This window comes from Microcebus murinus, chromosome 23, assembly GCF_040939455.1.
Source record: "Microcebus murinus isolate Inina chromosome 23, M.murinus_Inina_mat1.0, whole genome shotgun sequence".
Taxonomy (NCBI): domain Eukaryota; kingdom Metazoa; phylum Chordata; class Mammalia; order Primates; family Cheirogaleidae; genus Microcebus; species Microcebus murinus.
The window spans coordinates 19,549,322-19,576,516 of NC_134126.1; the positions used below are offsets into that span (position 1 = coordinate 19,549,322).

The following is a 27,195-nucleotide window of genomic DNA, read 5'->3' on the forward strand; positions in this document are numbered from 1 at the left end:
TTAATGATAAACCATATTATTACTTTTAGTGTTTATAATTATATCTGTTAAAAAGGACATAGATTTATTCCTAACTTTAAGCATTTTTAAATAAGACATGAAAAAATACTTGAGCTACATTTTTTATAACTTCAAAATAATTTTTGCATTCTTTCTACTTCTCAAGTAGAACCTTAGCCTGTAAGGCTCTGTGATTTATGATGACATCATGTCCTTTCAGGGATAACATTATTATGTCATGGAACTGAAGTGGTGAGGTCAAGAGTATATGTGAAGTAATTATGGGCCTGGAAGCCCCTGCTTCCATTCAAAAGGAAGCAGAGAGTGAGGATGAAGGTGCCCAGGCAGAGCAAACAGAAAAGCAGCAAGAGGAAAGCAAAATCTTTAAAATATGGTCATTGGCCTGAGCAGAAATTTTGCCCTCAGCATTTTTATGCAATGCTTTGGGAAATGAAAAAAAAAAAAAATAATAATGATGAAAAAAAAAAAAAGCCAGCGAGCCTTTAAAACTTTGCTCTATTGCATTACTAAGAAAGGCTTTAGAAAACAGAGGGGTTACATAAATGAGAGCAGGTGCGGTCGTGCAGAGGTAACTATTCAGCATATGTAAGTGCAGTTGGAAAATCATTGTCTTGCAGAGAATACTCGAAATTGGTCCCTAATGGCCTTGGTTTTTGTCATATGGTCTTGATTATAAGGCTAAAATTGCATTGCCATGCCTTTAGTGTGAACGAGATGGATGGATAATTATTACGTGCGCTGAATACCTTTCTGCATGGAGGAACTAGGACATCCCCTGGTCATTGTCGCTACCATTTCGACTGGCTGTCAGAAAGGCTCTAAGCGGCCAATTCATCACCATATTTATGTGAGGGAGAAATGGAAATGTGCCTCTGTGGTTGGGTGTGACACTCCCACATACATATACATATGCAGATCCTAGACAAGCTGAAGTGGCCCAATGCGAGCGACTGTGAGGCTGTGTTCAAAGAAACAGTTGAATTAGCGGGGCTGAGGGGTACAAAAACGAAACCTTGAGCTCTGCAGAATATTGATGACTCTCGGTGGTACCCACATGCCAGTCGCTGCTACCAAAGTAGTGCCCGCAAAGATCTGGAGACTCGGTTTTAAATATTGGAGGAAGTTTAAAAGTATTGACAATAGGAGCTGTCCAGTAAACAAGAGATATTTGCGGAAGACTGATGATTTCAGGTACGCTAAGAAAGAAAAAATATCTTCCCTTTGTTAATATGCATTTTTTAACCCATTTTGCTATATCGCGTACCTCTCAGCATCCTCTCGGAAGGTGGATATGATGACAGTGACAAAAATTCCAGCTGCTGTTGCTGCTGAGAATAGATTTCATGGCTGTTTCATAGTTGCCACCAACTGTCCCTACTATGAGGACATCAGGGGAGGACACTGTGGGGACTAAGAGCAAACCTGGTGCTTTGTCGTATCTGAGTGAGTAAGATTCAGGAAGGCACTACGATCCTTAACCATGACCACACAACTCATTCATCTTGGGGATATTTATTACGGATCCTGTCCTTGTAAGCCTATGGCTTCCCCCTTCCATGCAGCCCTTTGCAAAATACGGGCAATTAGCTGTTAGGCGCCCTCACTTTTCCACACTGAGCCTTGAACTCTGGGACCAGCACTGAGAGGGGAAACAAATCACACTTTCCCGAAGAGTGCATAGAAAGTCTAACGGGAGAGCAAACACAGGCTTGAGAGAACAAGGTTCTGAGCCCCAGATCAGCGTCTGGAAGTTTTCTGATCGTGGTATATAATTTGCCACTCAAGGTGGAGTGTGGGTGTCGGTGGTGGGGAAGTGGGGTGGGGGGAGAGGTTGCACAAGGTGGTCGATCAGATTCAGCTAGTCACTCCTGCTGTTCTGCTCATGACGTTCTGATTGTTTTGATGCAAGATGTCTATTTAAGGTAAGGAGTGGCCAAAACAGTAAAAAATTAAGGATGGATATTTCTTTGCAAATTAAATAAAAAGAGGGGCAAATAAATGTGCAGAACCTTTATCATATATACATATATGTGTATATATGTATATATATGTGTGTGTCTATGTCTGTGTGTGTGTATTCATATATGTGTGTGTTTATGTCTCCATGTTTGTATTCTTGTTAAAAAATACTTAAGGATGAGAAACCTCTAGCAATTATTTTAGTATATTTAATATAAGCTTTTATTGTCTGCTGTATACATCCAGTGACACATAGTTCTGTTATACCCATTATTGTGCTATATGGTAGTTAAATCTGGGATTCTAGGGCAATAAAACATGAGGGTTACATGTTTTGGTACTGTTTTTAGCTTTCACTTCTATTGAAAAATGCTAAATTAGTAGCATTTTGTGATTCCTGATTTAGCTCTTTTAATAAGAAGCAGAAGCTAAAAACAGCTCAACCAAGCAGTTGAAGTCTTATCACAAGCCAGTAAGATCAATAAGCTAAAAAAAGTATGAAAGTTTTTTGAGTGACAGCTTAAAAATGGAAAATTTAAATATATATCGCTGCCGTCTGCTCCATTGTGTAATGCATAAAGCCCATTTTGGCAGTACATTTTTAAGCAGTCAAGAGAGTGATTTATTAGTATCACCGGATTTGTGTTTATGTTCCATGCTGTAAACTATGCTTATAGCAATGTATCTATATTAAGGCATTAATACTAGGAGTGCTACCTAAGCTTAACATTACTAATATTGTTCAAAGTATAGTTTATTGGGCTATAAATAGTAACATCAGTATTGACACTTGCTGCATCTTCTAAGTCCCTGAATAACTCGTGTCTCATGCTAAATGAACATGCTGCTGGTGACAGGATATAAAACATAGATAGTGGATACGAGTGATATTTCATGGCTACTCCTGGTGATTCTACTCTCCTTTGATCTGCAGAGAAGGAATTCTCTATGTTCTGAGACCTCGATAGATTTTTCTCAGTGTTTATTAGAGGGTTATGATTAGAGGATATCACATCTCAGTTTTGAACATTCTCATTTCACGTGACCATTAATTTTAAACTAAATTTCAGGGTCAACATCTTGTGAAAGTTCTATATATGACCTTTCTTTAGGTGGAGACTCTTATATATTAAAAAAGATTAAGAGATATACGCTTTCAGGATAGGGAAAAGACCAATAATATGAATTTTTAGAAGAGTTTTCTGCTTTCTAAAGTAATGAACTGTAACAACCTACCCTGGTTTTGTTCTTATAAGGCCCTGTGTTTTGCAGGCAGTGACTGTACCTTTCTCAATATGTGAAACCACAGTTCCTATCTACCTAACAAAAGGAACTATCTTCAATAATTGTGTACAATGGTCTATGTCACAAATAAAATAATTATTGCCTACAATAATGGAAAGATAGTTAGCAAATCATCAGGAATTGAGTTTCATTCCAGCTAGGTCTTCACCTTGATATGAGGCTGGTTGTCATTTATTAATTTATTTTGCACATTTTCATCGAAGTTTGACTGCCATGTGGTGGACACTATTGCCATAGACAAGTACATTTTCTAAGCTTGATTTCTTTTGTTGAAAATCAAGACAGTAGTTCAAGTCTATTTGGATGTCAGCAGATGCACCATCCTTTATTAAAGGGCAGAAACAATGAAAAAACTCACTCTTAAAAGTTACCTTCAGAAAAGGGAGGCAAAGCAGTCATACAAGTCATGAATGTGCAAATTTATCTGGGTGTTCCTGACTTTGCATTGTAAAGACTAGTGACATAAATGAAGTTTCGGGTTCATTAGAATTGGAGGAAAATAATCATATCTAGTAAGTCATCCTTTCATTCATTCAACACATTATTATGGAGCACAAACTAGGTGCCAGAAACCGTGTTGCTCTCTGGAGAATTAATGATAAAAGGAGCACATTGCTTGTCCTGAAGACACAGTCAAATGATATCTGATTTTGCGGAAATAATCCAAAAGAAGCAATGAAAGGGTCAGTTCTTTTTTTTTTTTTCCCCCCTTCAAACTAGTAAAACGGAGGATTCAAAATGCATCAAATGATAATGAGCAAACACATTTTTTGTTAGTTTATAATTTCTTGCTCATTTGTTATAGAGTATGGTAGAGACAAGCTCACCGAAATGTTAAGATATTCATAGACTTCCCTTGCCTTTTTCACCTCAAATATTGTAATTTTTGGAACTGACTAGGTGGTGACAAGAAAGAGACCAGTTTAGGTAACACTTTAAAAGGCTAGACTACTTATGATCCGAGGCATTACTACTAGGTGTGCTAATTTTGCTGAACGTTATTCATCTTGTTAAAAGTGAAGACAGGCAAGCATTGCGTTTCTTTCAGTCTATAAGAGGTTAAGTAGAGGGTGAGTGGTGAGCTAGGAGAAGGGTGATTTTCTCATCCAGAAAATAAGAAATACATGCTCACCTTTTCAAAGACATAAAAGTTTGTGCCTTGGTGAAACCTTTCATTCTCCCTTAAGAAACCTTTGACATCATTTCACGTTTTTGCAGTAAATAAACCTGCAGCCCATGCATGTTTGCAGATAGTGGCTATGTGGTTAATGTACAGGAAACAAAGAATGGGGGAGTCATCAGGAAAGTGTTCTTTTTCTCCTTTCATCTATATCCAGAAGGAAGGAGCTGGAAGTGGATGTGGTTGGTCAAATCAACCCAGTGCAAGAAGCCAGTGAAAACAGGCAACATTAAGTTCTAGAGCTTCAGACTGGTGAAAGTGATGGGAAGGTCGGGTGCTCTGTTCTTTTCTAGTTGATCCAGTTGCAGCTTCCAGAGCATGCTGAGCCCATGGGAGATGCCTCCTTCTCCCAAAAATATGCTGGAGTTCCATAAAGCATTCAAAGCAATTTAAGCTTATGTTATTGATTCTTGAGCCCTAAATACGTCCTTATAAAAAGTACACAGAACAGTGGCAGAATGAGGCAGGAAGCCCAGGGATCTATGAAATCCAGTGTTTTTTCATTAATTCCTCAGTGCCTCATTTCATAGTTGAAATATTCAGCTTTGGTCTAAAAAGCAGCTAAAAACCTTATGCAAAGAGCTTGTAAACAAACACCCACTTGGACCATCTGGTTTTGTAACACATACAAGTGATTAAGCTTTAGAGCTATGATGGTTAAATTTTTAAGAATACAACAATCCCAAATCCCCCCCAAGTAGATTTCTTATATGAGTTTATGGGGGGGGGGAGCATGTGATGCTTTATGTAGTAAATAATCTGGAAAGGTTAAAATTTTTTTGTTTCCTTTCCTCTTTCCCTCCCTTCCTCTGATAAACGGAGCATATTCATTACAATACTCATAATGAAGAAAAAGAAAGTTATTCATTCTTTCTTCCATTATGAGTATTATAGAAAGATACAACATATGGACTAAAAACATGTTTTAGTTCCACTATACTGAGTTGACATTGTTAACAACTTATAATGTTCCTTATCTTTACCATCATTATTATTTTTGCACTTTATAGGGAGAGAAACATGTATGCTTGAATGTACATGTGTGCGTGTGCACACAACGGGGTGTCTTTGTTCCTTCTGGAATATATTAGGCAATCTGGATATTTGCAAATAATGAATTCATACTTTTTGTCCATAACGACTGAAGAAAGTCAGGTCAGGGGGAAATTAAATATGTTAAGAGCTCTCATTTTAATTGTGTAATATCGATGCCATCTTTATAGTTAATTTCCTTGACAAGTTGTAGGGCATATGGATTGGATTCTTCACATATTTCTAATGCGGAAATGATTCCAAATTGGAACATTTCATTTAGGTGACAACACTGAAGGGAAAAGAATGAGCTGCCCCCTGTTCAACCAGTGTGTGAAAATATAACACAGCTTTCTAGCTGATGACTATGGAAGTGAATTGCCCAAGCACATAGAACCAAAAACTTCCAAGTGAAATAAAAATGCCAAGAGAGAAAGCAAGATCCTATTAGTTCCCTTCTTTCTATCTTCCCAATCTTGGCCAGACCTCATCCCTAGGTTTACCATAGTAGCTGATGGGATGAAAGAAAATAATTGAAAGAAGAGGAGAAAGAGGTTTTGATTCGAAAACTGGGGTGATTTGAAGGATGAGATCCTTCTATTTTGTGAGTCTCTGACTTCAGTGCATATAGTCCAAAGTTGCTCATATCATCTGCAAAAAAGGAAACCATCTGGGATTTTGTGTGTGGGAAGGATTTATGGACCAAGTATGGAGAGGCTCCTGTCACTTCCACCATCTTTCCATGGAAGAAGGCTCAATCCCAGGAATGGACATTAGTGCAAGGGCAGCTGGGGAATATGACTAGCTGTGTACCAAGGAACAAGAGGAAATGAGTTTGGTGGACTGCTGGTTAGTCTTCACTGTGAGAGGAAAAGAGAAAAAAAGATGGGTGTTGATGCAGGACACTCTATAGTCCTTTTTATTTGCTAAGATATCGGTAAGGAGAGGTCAAAGCCCTTTTCAGGGATGTGCGGGGAAACTGGCTTGACTGGGTTAGGAGCTGGGGGAGGGAGGGACCTCCCCTGATTTGTTTGCTGATTTCCTTGGTGTAAATCCTCACACTGTGGCTGATTTCAGGCTATGAACGTGAAGTCGATGAATGTGGATTTGGGAGGAGATGCTCAGCCCCAGCCTTTGTGCATCATTTTACTAATGATAATGAATTCTGAGAAAACACATCCAAGGCAGCCCATTTATGGGAAGAAAGCGAGCATGCATTTTGCCTTTGGTATTTGACACAAGGCAAGATTCACGTCAAAATGGATCTCTTTATCATCTAAAAAACCATCAATATGATGTATTCCTATCAACAACAGATGGGGGTATACAATTTTGAGTTAGAAAAAAATAGCACCCAGGGCACAGTGAGTCACAGCTGCCCATCTGGACTGAATCCTGGGTCACTCAAGTGAAATTTCAAGCTCTTAGAACAACTTTCCAAGGAGTGTACCGAGAAGTCAGATGCTGCTTCCGAAATATGTATATGTTCTATTTATATTTCCTTCTTGGAATTTCATGTGATTGTTCCTGTAACTGTTTTCCAAGAAGGGGGAAAGACTTGGGGATGGAATGGATGGTGGTGATGCAAGAAAAGAGATGCTAAGGATAGTCCCGTTGTTTCTGTCTATAAAACAAGTTGGATGGTGGTGTCATTCCCTGAGAGAGAAGCAGAGAAGGGATACGAGCTTGTCTGTGTTTTAACAATGCTAAAATTCAAATAGATGCTCAGATCTCAACTGGATTAATTAATTAATATTATTAATAGACCAATGGTTATATATCCATTTAAAATGTTCACTATTGCATGTCTCCTTTTGTTATCCAAAGAATCAGGCCATGTAATGATCACTTCCATTTGCTCTTAACATTCTGTTTGATCCATACAGATGTGGGTATGGTGTTCCCCAGTCAAAGTACACTGGCCGGGATGACCAGTCAAAATATGTGGTACACCAAGCTGCAGCCCAGTTGGTTTTTCTTTTTATTTCAAAATATTAAGGGAGTACAAATGTTTTTGTTACATGGATAGCTTTTGTAATGCTTGAGTCGGGGCTCTAAGTGTGCCCATCACCCAAATGGTGTTCATTGTATCCATTAGATTGGTTTCTGCCCCTCTCCCCTCTATTTGATTTCCAATGACTTTTACTCCCTCTGTGCATATGTGTGCCCCTTGGTTACTTCCAGTCAGAGAGTACATGTGGTGTTTACTTTTCCATTCTTGAGATACTTTACTTAGGATAATGGTCTCCAGTTCAGTCCAAATTGTTGCAAAAGACATTAATTCATCCTTTTTTATGGCTGAGTAGTAGTCCATAGTAAATATATACCACGTTTGTTAGTCCACTCATGAGTTGATGGGTACTTGGGTTGATTCCACATCTTTGCAATTGCGAATTGTGCTGCAATAAACATCCAAGTGCAGGTGTCTTTTTTATAAAATGGCTTCTTTTGTTTTGTGTAGAGACCCAGTGGTGGGACTGCTGGATCAAATGGTAGATCTACTTTTAGTTCTCTGAGACTTCTCCATACTGTTTTTCATAGAGGTTGTACTAATTTGCAGTTCCACCAACAGTGTATAAACATTCCTTTCTCTCTGTATCCATGCCAGAGTAGTTTTTGGACTTAGTTTAGGACTTTTTAATAAAAGCCATTCTAACTTGGGTAAGGTAATATCTCATTGTGGTTTTAATTTTCATTTCCATGATTATTAATGTTGTTGAACATTTTTTCATGTGTTTGTTCTGAAAAACTTCTGTTCCTGTCTTTTGCCCACTTTTTAATAGGGTTGTTTATTTTTTTATTGCTTATTTCTTTGAGTCCTTTGTAGATTCTGGATATTAGCTCTTTATCAGATGTATAGTTTTGAATATTTTCTCCCATTCTATAGGTCGTCTAGTTGCTCTGTTGATTATTTTCTTTGCTGTGCAGAAGCCTTTTAATTTAATCAAGTCCCATTTATTTATTTGTGTTGTTGCTGTAATTGCCTTTGGGGTCTTAGTCATAAATTCTTTGCTGAGTAGAAGCAAACTATAACTAGAAGAATTTTTTCTACATTTTCATCTATAATTTTTATGCTGCGTGCCTTACATTTAAGTCTTTTATCCATCTTGAATTAATTTTTTAAGTGATGAGAGAGAGAGCTCCTGTTTCCTTCTGTATCCAATATTCCTAGCACCATTATTGAATAGGGTTTCTTTTCCCATGTATGTTGTTGTCTGGTTTGTCAAAGATCAATTGGTTGTAGATAGATGGTTTTGTATGTGGGGTCTCTATTCTGCTCCATTGGTCTATCTCTATTTTTGTATGAATACCATGCTATTTTGGTTACTGTAGCCTTATAGTATAGTTTGAAGTCTGGTAATGTGATGCCTCCATATTTGTTCTTTTTGGTTAAGACTGCTTTGGCTGTTCAGGCTCTTTTCTGGTTCCAAACAAAGCATAGAATTATTTTTTTTCTAGATCTGTGAAATATGACGTTGGTATTTTGATGGGGATTGTGTTGAATCTGTAAATCACTTTGGGTGGTATGAACATTCTAACAACGTTGATTCTACTGATTGAGCCCAGTTGGTTTTGCTATGTGTGGGTTTGTTTGCAGAAGTGTTAAAAGATATAGTGCCTCTTGAACAAATTATGTCATCTGGGTCTCCACCGTAAAGTGGAGTTGCTTTGTTTTAATTGGGAGGGTTACAATGGCAGCACGAAGACTGTGTCCCTGTACTGTTTATTTGGAACACAAGCCGACGCAGATCAAAACCTAAGGGTGGATTAAATCTGTGACGTCTTGATGCTAGTCAGTTATTGGTTTATTTTAGGCCAGTTTCTATTTTTAGAAAGTACTAAACTGGTAATCACAGACTCAGGTACTGAGGTTTCTCAAAACGTTAATTCATTCACTTAGTAAATAATGAACTGTTCCAGGGAGCAGTTCTCCTCCGCCCATATTTTCTTATGATGGTCAAAAGTAAGCTTCTCTGAAACTAACTTGCCTCCTGCCAACCTACTCTATTGAATTTTTCCTTAGCTGTGGTCTGCCAAAAAACAGAACTGAGGCTTGGCACACCAGTTTTGATCAGACCAACCATCAGAATCATAATGTCCTAAGTACAAAGCCCACTAATTGAATTTCATTCACTGGACTGAAATACAGCAGCCAAGGCAGAGAACACTGTTGGCTGTTTTTTATGAGGTCCGGAGTCTAAAGTCATTTTTTTTAAAAATGTGAGTGATGCAATTTCTTGAATCTTTCATTTAAAATGCTACTTGGTAAACAGTGTTTCAGATTAGTGTGTTAGTGATTTCAATGAAGACAGTACATCAAGCTGAATCTGAAAAGAAAGAAGTTTAGGAAATGATTCATTCCCCCTTTTGTGTGATCTACTATAGAAAATAACAAATAGGTAAGGAGAGGGGGTTTGTGGACTTTAGGAGACATAATTGAACTCTTTCTAAAGCAGAGTCAGTCTCAATAGCTAAATCTTTGTTTTCTTCGGGCACACTAATAAATTCTGCCTAATTCATTTTTTATTTCCTCTCGGGGTCTGCTTGCAGATTTGCCTCAACAAAGGAAGCATCATGTTACATCTTTTTAATAATTGATGGCTCTCAGTCCAAGCCAGCTTGAAGGAAATTCTGAAAATAGGTACTGATTGAGCAAATGCCTCCTTCCTCCCCACATTACCCTCCTCAGCACTCTCCACTCCTTGTTTAACAAAACCTACTTTTCCCTCTTGCTTTTCTTTGCATCCTTGATTGGGGGCACATCATTTGGGTTTCGGCTTCATCTAATACTTGGTATCTCTCTTTTATTTCATATCATTCTATTTATTTTTACGAAAGATAAAGGGAGCTGTTAATTATAAGCTGACTGATGTAACAAAGAGCTCTTAATTAATTATCAGAACTGTTAAGTCCTAATCACCACCAGAGATGGTGTACTGGGACTCTAAAAAGTTGGGCTTAGAGAGTGTCCCTCTAGAGTTGCAGTATGCTATGCCCAAGGGTCAGATTACCCTGAAGGCTGGGTCAGCTGCAGCCTTGCCCAACTCCAGCTGTTCCTGCAGGTTCTAATACTGTGAGCTGATCTGTGTTTTCCCCCCAGAGAGAGAAGAGCATCTCCAACTTGCCTCACTGTTGGTGTCATTAGCGGTTGTCTAAGACTTGGAAAAGCCATTACGGCTTTCAAGCAGCTGTGGTTGGTAGAACATTAGACTGGCCTATGGTGATTCTAGCTTCTAGTCATGACTTTGTAAGTCACTTTGCCTTCCAAGACCTCCCTTTCCTCACGGGCAAAATGAGGGCTTGGGAGTGGATCATCTCCAAGATTTCTATCAGCAATGGCCTTCTTGTATCCTCCAGGGAAGGGGATGATAATCCCAGGAGAAGTGGCATTCCATTTGATTTTGGGGTGCACTAACAGTATTCTGAATTTGAGTGAATGGAGGTCATTGGGCCCTTTTTTGTAAACTTTCCAGTTTCTTCCCATCATTTTTCTTTTCTCTTAGTCTTTCACTTATTTCTTTTCCTTTAATTTCTTCCCTTTTCTTTTCCTTTGCTGACTTTCTGTATTTCTAGGGTTAATGTGGAAGGAAAAAGATTGGCAAAGTGTTACAATCAAGGGTGTTGGTCGATTTAATGAAGAAGTTACTTATGTTTTTTTTTTTAATTCTGTCCTCACAGAAAAGCTTTCTCTATCAGAAATTGTATCAGAAGGTAGCCAATATTATTGAATTTATGAAGACTGATGGTAGAGTGGCCAATATTAGGAAATATAAATTTGAAATTACATGTTTGAATTTTATCATAACTCATTTTATTATAACTGGGGGAAAACTATACATTGTATCCATCACTGAAAAAGCTGTGTCTAAATTGACAGATTATTGTCCATTCCCAAAACTGTTTTTTTAATCTTTGACTCACTTTTGAAGGAACACATCATGTAGATGGTATCGTGGCACTTTCTCACTTATTAGAGCAAGTTTTCTGGGGATGGGGGCTGAAGTCATCTTTGCTCCGTATCTCTCCTGCAACCAATAGCTTGCTTGTATACTGTGTCTTCCAGGATAATCTTTTCTGATTGCCCTTATTGAAATCCTAAGAAAAATCTTCAAACAATACAACCTGTTTAGACCCATACAAACAGCATACGGTAGGGAATCCGGGAAGCTGAGGAATTTGTTCTGTTTATTTTTTTTACTGACTGTACACTAAGGTTATATTCAGGAGGATCAAAGGAACTATTTGCCTTTCCCCTTTTGAAAATCTTTACTTCTGCTTTCTATTTACTCTTCGAGAGCATATGCGCTCAGGCTTTTGTTTCTGTATGTAAGTAGATTATAGGTAACTCTTTCCAGCATGATGTACTCCTTCAAGGTTTTGGAATTCAAAATGTGCTTTTCCCCAAGGACAGCTGTGTTAATGGTTGGGTTCCACTGTAATGCTACCATGTTTCAGGAATATTATGTGCTAAATGGCATCTCTTTTTATTGGAATGTCCATTCTCAGAACTGATCTTTTTCCCTCTGAAAGTAGGGCAGTCATTCCCCTTCTAAGAAGGTACCTGCAACAAGGCAGTAGTTGCTTCTGCTTGTGCTTGGGAGTGGTGGTCAGGATGGGATAAGTCCCACTGCCTTGGGGTCAGTGACTTTGTGGGTGAAAGGACACTGGTAATTTAATTATCCATATTTGCTTTACAAATATTTTCTGGGATAGGAAATTCTATCTTAGATGCTTACTCCCCACCCTATACTATGCAACCAGGGTGGGGAAGCACCATTCATGTTGTAATATATGTGGAAAGTATGCCTAGAATTGTGCAGTGCAAAATCCAGCCAACTGCACCTGGTAGTTCTTAACCCTGGAATTACGTTTTTGTTGTCAGTTTATATGTTCCATCTTAATAATTAGTTAGGTACTGTGTAAGCAGTTCCTGCTTTACAAAACAGTTGTGTCTCAGTCTACATTTTAAAACTGGTGGTTTGGAATTTGCAGCCAAAGGGGGTGGGGGGGAATGAGATAAATAATGATGAGTTTCTAGGTTACCCACAAAAATCTTCTCAATCATACTGTAATTGAACTCCTAAAGACTGTTCGCAACAGTATTTTTTTTTTCCATTCTTCAGTAAATTATCCATAGTATTGAGTAAGAAATCTTCCACCTGGGTTGGTTGTCTTCATTGAAAAGAGGGTTCATCGGGGGCAATGTATACTACATTTGGTGGGAAGGGGAGATCAGAGAGGTGACAGGAACACATTCCACACATCTTTGCAATGTCTCATCTTCCACTGTGCACAAACCCTGAATCTCTTGAATTGAGTGCTTCTGCTCAGAGTCAAGTTGTATTTGTAGGATCAAAAGGAGAAACTGGGCTGGGTCTGGTGGCTCACTCCCGTTGTACCAGCACTTCAGGAGGCCAAGGCCAGAAGAGGAGGATCACTTGAGCCCAGGAGTTCGAGATTGTAGCCAGCTATGATGATACCATTTCGGAGATGGAGTTGGACAAATCATGTATTTTTAAATGTTAACTTGAAATCTATAGCCACACTGATCATGAGCATTAGCAGTATTATAGGGGCAGCAATATAATTGTTGAAATCAGCACCTGCAGGATTTATATTGATTCAAATCCTTCTTTTGTACCTCTTGAGTCCTAAGCTTTCTTAAAAAAAAAAAAAATAAGTAGTGACCTAAGTAAGGTCTTCTCAGGCTTCTTAACCTATAGAGTCAATTGGGTATTTCTTTATACTTATATAAATTACAGCTTTTAAGCACTCCTCTTATGTTCACAATCCTAGAAAATAAATAGGTTTGGATACTCACATTCAAGTCATCTTAACTCTTGCCTCACTCATGAGTATACTGGAAACACCTTCCTAGTTTTATCAGTAAAGCATCTGTCTGTCTTAATTCCAGACACTGTCAAATCCCAATCTACACTAGAAGTCTCCTTGGTGTCTGGTCCTACTTGATTTGCAGCTCTCACTATAGGCAAGAAATTATTTTCTAGTACACAAATAGTTTCTCTGCAGCATTAAAGCAAATGGCCAAAGTACGATTCCAATTGCTGTTTGTAGTATTGGGGTATAAGGGAAAGTGGAATTGAAACCTCAGTCTTGTTTATGTGCCAAGCATTTTACTTTTAAAGTTTACTTTTAACTTTTACTAATTTTTACTTTTTCTTGAAAGAAACGGGGGAAAGCTATGGGCTTGCATGGTGTCTAGAGAATAGATTAGAGCCTCTCTGAGAGTCTTATAATCACAATCAGGCATCTCTTTGAAGTATTCCGTCCTCAAAGTCTACAGTGACCACATTCATGCCTCAAGGGGTGTGGTACAAATGGCCTGGTGCCACCTGACTCATTAGTTTCCCCACATCTTGTACTTAATAAGTTGCAAAAGAAAAAATGTGCATCCAACAAATTTTTAGGGGTGTTCCAGTTGCCTGTTGGTCAGAACCTTCTTATCTCCCTTCTCCATCCCTCAAATTCAGAACAGAATTCCCCTGGATGTCTGAGGGATCACTTTGTTGCTCCCAACAGTCAGTTTTATATGGGGGTTAAAGATAGGAGGCGTATTAAGTTCAATTATAGCATTGCTTTTTTTATGGGTCAAAATTGGTGGAGTATCAGCCATTTCATGAAATTCAACCCAATAGCATCCTTTGGTAGATATCTACCTAAAGCAGCATTAGTGAATGTTTGGATAAAACCCACACTGTGGAGTTCTTCTTAAAACAGAAGCTTGAAGTTTTCTCAGTGAGAAAAGCTACTTCTCTATCTATTCCCCTTTGTCTTTTCTGAGAGAAATTAGAAAAAAGCTTTTCTATTTGGAGAAATGCATATATTTTGAGATTAATATGAAATAAGTGTAAGCAGAATGTCCCTTGGTCTTGCAAAAAATTTTTTTCTGGAGGTTATAAATGGATGTTATAATGGAAAATGCTTTGAAACCCTAACCAGAGCATTCACTATAAATAAAAGAGCAGCGGAAGATTAATAAATCTGATAAAGCTGAGAAGGAAGAAAACTTAAAATAAGAAATGAGGACTGTACCTTCATTGGATTGTTAATACAGCCCTGAGTATATATATAGGAAAATCAAAGACTTGCTAAAGGCAGCGCATACTAAGTCATAGCTATTAATGTGTGCTTAACTCTATTGCCCGGGAGATTTTATTAAATGCAGCGGCCAAGAAAATTGACCTTACTTTTTTTTTTTTTTTTTCTTTTTTGGGTTGGATCCTTTGCTCACGTCACATAAACGAACAGAGCTCACAATTTACTGGTTCATCAATGAAACGATATTAAATTATGAAGATGTAAGGAAAAAATCCTACGCTACCATTGTCGCAGTTTGAAAGGTAAGCTTTTCCCTACAAGATCAGGAGATATTAATTTGCTTTTAAAATCTACGTAACATAATGCCATGTGATACACAGTAGAGGGTTGAATGGCATTTTGACATCTTTGACTGTTAGTATGATCCTGGCAAGTATGTTCTTAGTAATGTAAAATGTTTTCCTCATTCTGTCTTTTAAAGTGCAAAAACACATCATTTTGAATGCTTTTAAAGGGTTTTATTTTGTGGGATATTCTGACAAAATTGGACTTTCCTAAGAATCTGTTGCTGTGATTGTGAGGTTCCTTTTGAAAGGCTTTTGCCCTTGTTTTTACTGATTCGCTACATTTATCAGTAAGGAGCCTTATGGTTGTCAGGGTCAGGCTATTTCTTAATTCCTGTCTTTTGGTGATGGGTAAGAAATAAACGATTACTTTTCTTTATGCCTTGTCCTGTGCTTAAGATGGGAAACCTGCTCTTTCTAATTCTGTCTTCTGTGAGCTTATAGAAGGTTCTTGGTATGCCATCAATTACCAATTGAATACTCAGTTCTTTCCAGGGATATTTAGAGGTTGAGTCTACTTCACCCCAATTTCGAAGGAAAACTATATCATACCTACTTTCCCAGGTTTACTATCAATTACTCAATTGCTCTCCTAGATCCAGGTCCTTACGTTGGGTCCATGAACCGCATTGTAATGACTGTCACATGAGGATCACAGTTCTTTGGGTGGAACGTGTCAGGGCTTCTATCATACTCCCACATGGGTTTGTAACTCGAGAAGGGAGAAGAGTCCCACTGCCCCCTCTAAGGCAGGGTCAGTGACTTAATGGTTACCTTGGGTACCTGCAGTGTCCGGCGCAGAGTAGGTACTGCAGGAATCCGTGCATACTCACTGCCATGATGCTTCTCAGCCATGCTTGCTACGGAACCTTCTGGAGGAAGTCAGATTTCTGAACAGCAGTGAGCATATTCCTGCTTTCATGTGGAAAATGGCACTTTAGAAGTTGAATTACCTTTTTTTGTGGCACCCAAGTTGCTTAATTTGCAAATGGAGAATAATTTAGGCAGTGGGAGAATATGTTTCCATGCCTGAAGTGGATTGGAATGAATTTGGTGTTCTCTCTGTTACTAGGGTTCAGACTATCATAAAATGGAATTTTGGCCCCAAATCATTCAGTTACAGGATTCTGGGATATCGTCTGTTGTTTTGTATAGAATCGGTTTAACTTTAAATATTGTTGGCACTAACTCTACTTCCTATAGACTACAGGTGTGTCCTGCTTTAAGAAAACTTGGCTGTGCTTCAAATTCGTGCTTACTATACCATTGCATGAAGGGGCGATTATTTGCACACCAAAAATAGCTTGGCTTTATAAAATAATTTATCATGAGATTCCTTTAAATAACCAACTCTCCTAGCGCATTTAAACTATGATTTGATTTGAAAAATCAATGGCTACTCCCTCAACTTTTCAAGAACACATCTGCTTTGTAATGTGAGGCAGGTAAAGGGAGGACATCAAGCTACAAAGAATGAGGGTCTTAAGTGAGCCGAATAGGAATTAATTTTCATTTAGAAAAGAATTTGCTTTTCTAGAGTTTCCCAGGGAAAACACCTTCACCTTTATCACCTCCAGAGTACATAAGAAAAAAAATAACAATAAGCAAGTCAGTTTGGACAATTGCAGTTTGGAAAAGGTAAATCTATTTCTTTGGTGGGTCACATTCTGCATTATGCATGTGCGTTAAAGTGAGGTTTGCTTTGATCCTGACTATAAAAAGTTTATTTTTAAACTCAGACTGGGCAGGAATCCAGCGATGCTCTTTCCCCTGCAACACATCCTGGGTTTCAGGTCCCCAGCCCCCGGTGGAATGCAGCTAAGCAGCAGGAAGTAGTTGAAAAGTGTAGACACTTGATGGGTGCTGAGGTTTTCCTACCCCCTTCTTCCCCTCCATTTTTGAAATTCAAATTGAATGCAATTTTCAGCTCATTTGAGCCAGAATATACTGTTGCTGAGCTTCAGTGGCTCTTAAATTCAAACTCACAGGAGAAAACAGATATCATCTGTCACAGAGGGTGGGAGACAGAATACTCCCCGCATTTTATTCATGGGAGGCCGAGCTCTAGTAACTAATTCAAACCTTTTTGACTAATTGACTAATCATTCACCAGCAAACTTATCAACTAATCAATGAAACCTTTAGGACACCCATCTTAGGAAGTCTTGGAGGAGTTACTCCCTCTTTGAAAAAAAAAAACATTGCTGAAGTCTATTTTTATATGGTTGGTATTTTAATACCCTTTTGGCCAACTGAGACAGAATATCAGGGCAATCTTTTTTCTGCCCTTCCTGACTATTTTTATTGTTTCCATCCTTAATGTCTTCGTCAATGCTACTTATTTATGACTGAGAATTAGCAGAAAGCTTACAGCTGGCTAAGGGGTGCCAAAATTTTGAGTTTTTAAAAAAATTTTTACTTTATTAAACAGACTGCCTGAAAAAATATCCTTCTTTCTTGGAACAAATACAAGTAATCATTAAAAGGGGGAGACCCGCTTATACAGTTCTTGAGATTGCAAGTGTGGCTTGAGAATTCCTCTGAGTAAATAAATATCTGCCAGTTCATGAGTATGTGCCCAAGGGATGCAAATAGATTTGAACAAATGAAAATCTGAAATTCCTTCTCTGACTTCAGAAAGGGTGCGATGTGGTGAAATATAGGTTATATGATGTATCACTGATGCTTATCCTTGACTGTTTTAGTACAAGCCAACATTTCCATTGGAACATGATGGCCATTAGCTTTCTCTTGTTGTTTTTCTTTTTTCTTGAGGTCCATGTGAAAGAAGTTAATTATGATGTTATTTCAAAGTAAGTAGGAGTAAAACAATTTGATGTCGAAATACCATTATTTTTATTGAAGTTAGTTCATAGCCATCATGCTTTGAGTTGAAATTGTTTTACAATAAATATGTAATCTGGCCATGTGTGTTTATACTTGCGTGTGTGCGTGCGTGTGTGTGTGTGTGCGTGTGTGTGTTTACACATCCCCAAGGTCTCTAAGAATGTGACAGCAGGAATTTCCAAATGGTCATTTTCACATTAATAAAGTCATCAACCACTTTTTTTTCTTAATAGTAATGTGGTTGTAAATTAGATCCCTGGTAGAAGACATTTATTTCCTATCCTTTATAAGAATGACACTTCAACATGTTTTCTCACTATTACACCTCAGCACAACTAGCACAGCTGTATTATTGTTTCTTTGATATATGCGGCAAGAAACCTAAATGCTACTATGAAATTGTGACTCATAATAAGAGATACATATTTTGGTCTCTGCTCTGGTTCCCGACCACAGGGCTCCTAATCCCTCGGAATTTCCTGGGTAATAGGAGTGGTGTATGTTCTAATGAGGTGACTCTCGGTGGGCTTCTGGATAGGGGCTGGTCACCAGAAAGACCAAGTCATGATTAGAAGGTTGAAACTCTCACCCCACTTGTTATCCTCCAGGAAGGGGCGAGGAGCTGGAGGGTGAGTTAATAATCGATCACACCTACATGATGAAACCTCCATAAAAATCCCCGAACCACCGGATTCAGAGAGCTTCCGAGTTGCTGAACATGATGAGGTCCTGGGAATGTATTTTGCCTAGAGAGGGCGTGGAAGCTCTGCACCCCTTCCCACATTCCTTGCCCTACGCACCTCTGCCTCTGGCCCTAGCACCCGCCATTTGACTTTCCGCTTCTGTGAGTTTGACCACTCTAGGTGCCTCATATAAGTGGAATCATGTAGTATTTGTCCTTTTGTGCCTGGCTGATTTCACTCAGCCTTATGTCTTCAAGGTTTATCCATATGTAGCATGTGTCAGATTCCTACTCCTTTTTTAAGGCTGAATAATATTCCACTGAATATATATAAATATATATATATATATATATATATATATATATATATATATATGCGCCACATTTTGTTCTTCCATCATTTGTTAGGGAAATTCAAGTTATTTTCACATCCTAAAATACATAATCCACCATGTAAGCTAGTAACTCGGGAGATGGTCAGTGCACTGTGGCTAGTAGATTTGAGCAGGGGAGGAAAGGGAAGATTTAGGAATCAGTGATACGCTTGGCAAAGTCATCCAAAATGTCCAGGAACAGGGAGACTTTGACAGAAGGAAGAGGAAACCATTCCAGTTGGGCCATGGCAGCCTTGACATGAAGAAGGTAACGAAGATGGGTGCCGTAAACTTCAAATGATGGTAAATATTGAGAAGGAATGTTGAGAGACACTCATTTTTTTCCATTCCCTTGTTATGGAAATAAAAGAGTGGGATTTATGAGAAGGGGCATAAAAAAAGCAAGACACACTGTCTGAGAGGAGAAACTTGGGTAAGAGGTGAGAAACAGTGGAGGCTACAGGGGGCTTTGGCCACAGGCTGACACTCACAGGTTTCCACAGGGCACCGGGGAGAGATGTAATGGCAAAGGAAGAGCCAGTCAAATCTTAATTCAAAGCCATTCTACAAACTTCCCGCACGAAGGAGCCTTCAGCACTACAATCCCGGTGACTGTCTACTCTCTAGGAAACGACAATATGGAGAAAGAGATTCCACAGCCGCCATTAGACACCAATCCCTCATGTTCAAGACTTTCTTCTTTTCAACTAGACTACTTTGGGCTCTTTTCTCCTCCTTGTCCTTTCAGTGGCTGGAAAAGAATGCTTGAAACTCACCCCATGAAAACCCCTCACGTGCCTGAATTCTGTCTCCGTTAAAGATCAGAACTGGATTAAACTCTTTTCCCCTAACAACTTCTTAGCTACAGTTTTCTAAGCCTTTAATGCCCTTTGGATTGTCTGCTCTAAGTTCTGCTGGGTTAAAGTACACCAGCAGGGGCAGCCAGATTTGGCCGTGTCCTGTGTGGAGCTAGGGTTCTCCTGAGGGAGCCGGTAGCCCCGTCCCAAGGCGCCAATCTCCAGCACAGGCCCTGCCTGGGCACGAAAGGCGCCATATTTCTGAGAGCAGCATGCCAAGAGGGGCCCATGGCGAGCCAGTCCCATAAAGCTCAACCTCAGAGCCTAGAGGCAGAGCAAGTAACTTTCCAAGATATTGCCGGCCCTGAGATTGTGTTACCTTTGGGGAAGCATTATTATTATTTTTTTATTTTTACTTCAGAAGTTCCCCACGTTGGCCCGTTTCAAGTTGCCTCTGATCCTTAACTGCTTGCTCCTCAGCCCCTTGGATCCATCCTCAGGGAGATTCTCGCTGGCCACTTTGCAGAGCTCCCTCCGGCCAAGAAAGCCTCCCTCACTTTGTTTCTACTTAACCCTTGGCCTTCGGGGTGGTGAGGGGCCTTCTTTGGGCCGCCTCCCTCATAGTCTGTTATTACTTGCAGGTGATTAGCAGGTGGCTTCTAAGCAAAGAGGAACGTTGCCCCAGGCACCGCGCTCCCATAGGCTCTCGCCATTTTGCTACAAAAGAGAAAAACCGAGCCTTTGAAGAGGGTCTATGCACTATTCATGTACTAAGAAAGAGAGGAGTGCCCATAAAATTTCAGGAACAGTATCAGATTGTACTCAGTTATCAGACGGCAGAACTATGGGGTTATGGTTCAGATTGCTTTCGGAATTAAAAAGAAGCAGTTGCCATTTCTAAGCATCTGGTCTTTTAGTAAAAGCCTATTTGAGAATTTCTCTCTAGACACTAATCCCCCAACAAGTTGTATTCCAGTGAGACAGAGTGTCCATGAAATATAGTAATTGGGGCTGCGTGGAGCTATTCTTCTTGCAGGGGGAGCTAGCTTGGTGACAGCGGGCTGCATCTGGCAGTCAGCATTCCGCCCTGCGCTCGGGCTACTCATTTCGCCAGATGAAAGCTGCCTTCTCTACCTCAATCCTCCAGGCTTTTTTGTCACCTACACTGCTGCCTTCAGATCCCCCAGGGGAAATATTATATGCTTCTTTCAACATCTTGAGCTACTATCCCCAGCAATAAGTGAAACATTATACATTTTTCTTTGTACCTCTCAACTACTGCTGCCAGTGCAATGTCCCTCAGACCGGAGGGAAAAAAAAAAAAAAAAAAAGTAACCAGTTCATTTTCCTGAGTTTTAAAATGGCTAGTGTCTCTGCTATTATTTTTAGTTGAAAAATAAAATTTTAAAAATTAGTATAACTTCTTCCCCCCTCTCCTCTGCCAAGTAAATGTCACTGAACCATTAGGGATTTGGATTCGGCGGACTCACATTTCATGTATAAGAGCCACATGAACACACCGTGGCATAATTTTTTTTCCATGGGTGTTTTTGTTTTGTTTTGTTTTTGTTTTCAGTTTTCCCCGGACAGGAAACTGGTTAAGCTGAGGTACCTGGTTGTGAAGCAGAATAGGCCAGAGAACAAACCCCTTGTCTCCTCAGGTTCTTTGGCTCCGGACATAATTTTTTACTCAGTTATGAACGGGCCACGTGTCCCTCAGAGCACCTGGCCAAGTTCATCTATTCTGGCGTTTCCCTAATGTGTCCCCACCTGCTGGAGCAGTGCCTCCAGGGGAGGGACCTGGGACTTTATATTTGTAACAAGTGCCTGAGGTGCCTCTTTGGGTCCAGCAAGTCTGAGAAACACTGGTCCATTCATTATGGCCTTTTCTAGCAGAGATGGACCGGATTCAGGGCTACCTGAGGGGGCGTGGAGCGGTTTGTGCGGCCTTTTCCTCTTACCTGGCTCAGATTGGTTCCTCCTGAGGGGCTCATGAACGTTGAACAGCAGGCCCACTTGGAACAAACCAGAAAAAGAGGGAGCCTGCTAAAACAAAATAAGACAAAAACCAAAACCAAAAAAAAAAAAAAAAAAAAAAAAACGAAACACTCAGGGGCATGTTCTTTATTTGAGAATAACCTTAGAAGGTATAAAGTTGAAATAGTTCTCAGGGCAGCTGCTGCTGTCTTGCTTGTCTCAACATGTTTTATATGACAACAGTAATAAAGGCTGTTTAGCCACCCTGTTTAAGTCACAAAACCAAGGGATTCTTTGTTTCCCTGCATGAGAACTGCCTATTGCCTGCTAAGGTGGCTCAGTAAAATGACCTGTTTCAGTGACCTGGGAATCTTGTTGAGCACAATCCTCCAGACAGTGGTAGATGACAGAGAAGAAAACCCGGAAGCTTCGAGTTGTGCTGGGGAGAGCAGCTGGGTGTGCATATATATATATATATAAGGAAGACAGGACACTTTTATTATCGATGGAATAAGGCAGGCTGGGGACTGAGGAACAGTTGCAAACAGTATCTTGGGTACATAAAGGAGTTTTAGATTTTCTCGCCTCACCCGATGTGGCTTCCCTGTCTGCCCACATCACATTTGTGCCCCGCCATAAATAAATCCAAGCCGGGGCTGCAAACTCTATCAACAACAACAACAAGCCATGCCATTAGCCTTTCTTGCATTTCTGATACTCTTTGCATTGCCATGGCAACAATAGTTTTAATTATGGAGAGGCAAAATGATAACTTGTAGATCAGATGTGGCTTACTTTTCCCTGTGGACAAAACTCCTGATTTGAGAGAGGCTTTGCATGTGGATTTTCCTTCTAGGCTGGATTTTATTATCTGCTCTAGCAGATAGCTCTTTTGCTTATGGAATGAACCAGAAGAAGCTGAAGTGCTGGCTGAAGGGGCTGCTGGACATAGGTCCTCGTGGAGATGAACCAGATCTTTTTTGTCTGGGAGGCAGCCTCATGCACTCGTCACTTGTGCGTTTAAGAACCACGCGAGCCTTTGCTCTCCGGGGCTGCTTTTGGCTTCCCCCTTTCAACCCGTGGCAATCTGCATGTTAGGATAGAGACTTGTGTGAAGTATCATCTGGTAATCATCCTTGACAACATTCAGGATTATGCTGGGGGGACAAACAAGTAATTCCATTGCAGTAGCAGTCACGAAAATACACAAATCACAGCAGCTTTCCAATCAGAGCTATGGAGGCTAAAATGCGGGAGAGAAAACATCTTCCCGTGTCTGTTCCCTGCCCTTTAGTTCTGGATCTGCTTGCTCACACCTTGAATTTCCCTTCAGGTTTGGAGAGGTACCACGCCGTATCTAAATATTTCTGGGCTCCCTCATTTTGAAAGCTCTTGCAAAGCTAAATAATCTTCCCCTTAGGTAAGCATAAATCATTGTCTACCTTCTTTGCTCCTTGAGTAGACCTTTTGATACATCCATTAATTATGGCCACTGCCTGGTGGCACAGTGATGGCTGAGTCACTGCTGTGAGCATCTTCCTTGGAACACCCCCATTTCTGACACCGAGCCCTAAAATCCAGTTCACTGTTAAAGAGGCCCTTCTTTGCAATGGAGAGCCAGATGGTAGCAAGTGAAAGGAATAAGCCTGGAAAATGGAGTGAGGGTGCAGGACGGAGGGCTGGAGAAAGAGGGGCTGTGAAATATTGATGGAATGATGCTGTCCTTACAACACACTGCAACTGCTCCTAACCTCTGGCAGCCCCTGGACTAAGATTCTGATCCCCTGCTCGGTAGATTTGCTGACTTCACCAACAGTCCAGTTAATCACAATCTCAGCTTTTGAAGGCCAGAATGCCCATGCAGAACTGTTTAGTAATAGGCACCATGGTTCTGATTTCTAATCCTTTCCCACATTATTTAAAAAAGAAAAAAAAAAAAAGAAAACAGAAAAAGTCCCAATTTTTGGTAAATCTTGCTTAACTAATGACACAGTCTCTGTGTTTGTTTTGTTTCCATATTCAGGAAGCTTTGCAGCTATGATTTTGATTTTGGAGTTTAGGCATGTTAATTAAGCCTTTGTATGAAAGCAGAGGGGTTCTGTTTCTTGTTTGTTAGTTTAATAAGATTTTGTGTTAAGAATGGCACTGAGAATCTGTCAGAATTAGCTTGGCTGCATATGTGTAGCTCAGTGCTTTGAGACCCTTGAAATGTCTGTTTTTAGGACATCAGCAGGGGGCTAATGAAAAGGCTTTGTTGATTTTAACGAATTGCAAGCCACTGTAGCCAAAATAAATATAATCTGCTTTTTGGATTAGTTGTCACAGATGATTTTACCTACTAACAGTGATTAAAGAACCCGAGTGGACCAGAAGTATAGCTGCTCTCTGGTGACTCTTGCTAAAATAGCAATAAACAGAAGTAAATAAAGACTTAGGGCATTAGTTATCTTTAATAAACAGTGACACCAAATATACAGTGTGCAGGCGTGAAGGGGTGGGAGTGGAGGCTTAGGGAAGATCAGGGTGTCAAATATCTGTGTGGTGTACAACAGTGTGGCTCTTGTTGCCACAAAAAGCATGCAATTGTTTAAAAGAAAAAAAACCAAAAAGCAAAAAACTAAAGTGCTCTTCGGTAATGTTCATGCGTTGTAGTCGTTCCTCATTAGGAAATGGTAAGAATACCCAGAACTATCTCCTCATTTCCCATCTCCCTCTCCAGAGCCGATCCCATTCATTGCCATTCCGCTCTCATCTTCCCTCGGACTCTGGGACCAAAGTTGAAATCCTGCAACTATAGGATTAGAGTATGAAAATGACAGAAGTGTTAATTACTTGTGTAATTATTAACCTTCTTGCTGCAGTAATTCTACCCAGTTAATGAACAGGCGACCAACAACACTGTATCCTTCCCTGTATTATTCTACTCTGATGAAAAGAGTGCCCTGCCCTAACCGGCAAACCTGAGCCTCAGATGTCCACAGGAAAGTCTCAGACTGGGTTTTCCCTCATTACTGCAACTGCAGCCCACAGAAAGAAAGGCGGCTGAGAAACCCTCTTAGGCAAGGCATGGGAGCGCCCGCCGAAAGATGCCTTTAGTAGGCAGAAAAATTATCAGATGGGATAAAGCTACAGTTTTTCCTGTTATTTTTAATTTTGTCAAATGTTTTAAATGATTCTGTGGATACTTCGTGGGTGATGACAAAGCAAGTGACAAGCAGAGCTTTCCTTAGCACCTTTTCCCACTGGAGGGTGGGTATTATTGGATCTGTTTACAGATGCACAAGCTGGTGTGCCCAGGGGCCAGGCATGAGTCACGCAGGGACCCAGCCATAGAACCCCGCCTTTTCCAGTAACTAATCCAGGTGTTAGTTTCACTGCTGCCTGGCCGGAAGCAGCACGCGGCCACCCACAATTGCAAAGATGATCATCTTACCTGTAGTAATACACCTTCAAGAGCTAATAGCTGTCATTTATTAAGATTTTGCCATGTGCCTGGTGCTATGCTTTACAGATAGCACGCCATTTGATATCTTCTGACAAACGAGTTTATCCCATAAATATTTACTGAGCCATCCCAAGTACCACGCGCTGCTTTGGAGATACAACTGGGAATGAAATTGATATGAATTCCTGCCATCCTGAAATTTTTATTCCAGTGAAGTGAGTTAAGACAATAAACACAGAAAAGGAAAATACAATCATTATGTTCGAAGGTGGTAAATGCTACGGAGAGAAAGCAGGAGAGTAGAGAGAGGGGTGCCATTTTCAATAATGTGAGTGGAAGAGCCCCACTGAGCAGGTGATATCGGGGCTGAGACTCGAGCAGCCACGTGGGTATCCGGGGAAGAGTGCAAAGGGAAAAAGTGCAAGGGCCCTCAGAAAGGACTTAGGAGCAGCAGGCAGGTCAGCATCTGGGAAGAATATGGGACGGCAGAGTTAATAAGAGGTCAAGTCTATAGGAGTTTGCAGCCCATGGTCATTAGTTTGCCCTTTACTCTTTGGAAGATAGCAAGCCCCTGGGAAGTTTTAGGCTGAGAAGCGACATGATCTTTCTTACATTTCATACCCTAAGAGGTAGGTGTCATTATCCTCATGCCACCAATGGAACACAAGTGAGTGCAGAGTGGACTTAAAAACAGCCACCATGTGACTAACAGGCACAGAAGGTGAGGTCTTGCTCTTCAACACGACTACTACTCTCTGCCTCCTGCTGAAAGAGGCGTCTGGTATACACGCGATGTCTTTCTTACCATCAAATGGGAAAAATCTCGCCAACTTTGTCTTTTAGGTGAGACCCTGAAGATCTGGTTCCAGAGTCATGCAGTAACTGCACCACTCAGGATGCCATGTGCGTCATTAAGTTCAGCTTCCAAAGGAGACAGTAGAGTATGATGCAATCTGTAATCTGGGTAAAACTGCTCAAGGTCATGTGAGCAGGCAGCGTTGGATCTGGGATTTCAATCTAGTTCTGCTGCCCAGCTTAGAATCTCTTGCCTCACTCACAGCATCAAGCTTCTTCCAGGGCACTGATAACTTGTGATGCTAAGATACAATCTTACAATGCAGGGAGTGAGATGCCCGTGATAGTGACCTTTTTGCGCATTGTCTTCCCTTATCCTCTTCCCCCACGTGCCAGGATGGATCTTCGGGCAGATGTGCAATTATCTGTTGGGTCCTATTGAAACCATATAGCTAGAAAAGGTAGCAGAGCAATAAGGGACAAAGCTTTGCATGGAAGTAATGATTTGGGGATTGTCCTTAGATTTCATTTATCTTCAGGAATTTCTTTTCCAAATTCTATAAACTACCACGATGTGATATAAGTCTCATTGTATATCCATAATGGTCTATGCTGTCTTGTTTCTTTCAAGGTGAACCTGAAAACTAAATAGGTGTCATTAAATATTCTCAATTGATTATTAAAATGAATGTGAAAGGCCATGCCCGAGCAGGCAAATGCAGGCACTCAACTGTACATTTGGATAAATGTACACATGGACACACTCAAATTCACACTCACACACAACCAGAGTTCCCTGTTTTCTAGGTCTTCCATGCAGTTCTGACTTGTGTTGTTTATCTTGATCAACTTTATTTAAAAGATTTAAATCATTATGCTCTCTTTTGTAAGAAAGGAGCCATACCTTGCTGGGGTTGATACCAGGTGCTGGACATACCTTTTTAGAGAAGATTTCACTTCTAAAATCTTTAGAATTTCATTGGATTAAATAAACAATAGTTCCGCAGTGCGAGCACAGTGTGGCTATTTTCCTTCTCCCAATAACCTTGCATTTCAACCTGGTATTTTCCACCAAGGAAGCACTGCTACTTGAATGACTCATACACAACTTCATCTTGGCTGCCTGCAAGTTTCTCCCCAGTATATTTCTAAAGTTCTCCTTTGCTGTAGTTTTACCTTTTTGTAGAGCTTATGTGGCATATGCCACCATTTCCCTGAATAACCTAACAAGATGCCAGTGATACTCCGTCTTAGACTTATTAGAATAAAATATAATACAGGTGCTCTGTTCATTTTCCAGGGAAGTCTTACTTCGGTGTCTGGCATTTTGAAATAAAAGGAAGTAATTATCTTGTTATACTATCCTATACTGACAGG

At 40.1% G+C, this 27,195-nt stretch overlaps 1 protein-coding gene across 7 annotated transcripts in view; it reads left to right on the forward strand.

The window, feature by feature from the left end:
• ESRRG (estrogen related receptor gamma) overlaps positions 1–27,195 on the forward strand; it is a 594,335-nt gene that overhangs the window by 161,561 nt on the left and 405,579 nt on the right. For 6 of the 7 annotated variants that reach the window (XM_012745582.3, XM_012745576.3, XM_012745577.2 and 3 more), the window contains exon 2: positions 14,768–14,859. The exons of the other annotated variant lie outside the window; for it this stretch is intronic. The gene's annotated coding sequence lies outside the window, so the exon portion shown is untranslated. The remainder of the gene's footprint in view (positions 1–14,767; positions 14,860–27,195) is intronic. 7 annotated transcript variants of the gene reach the window in all.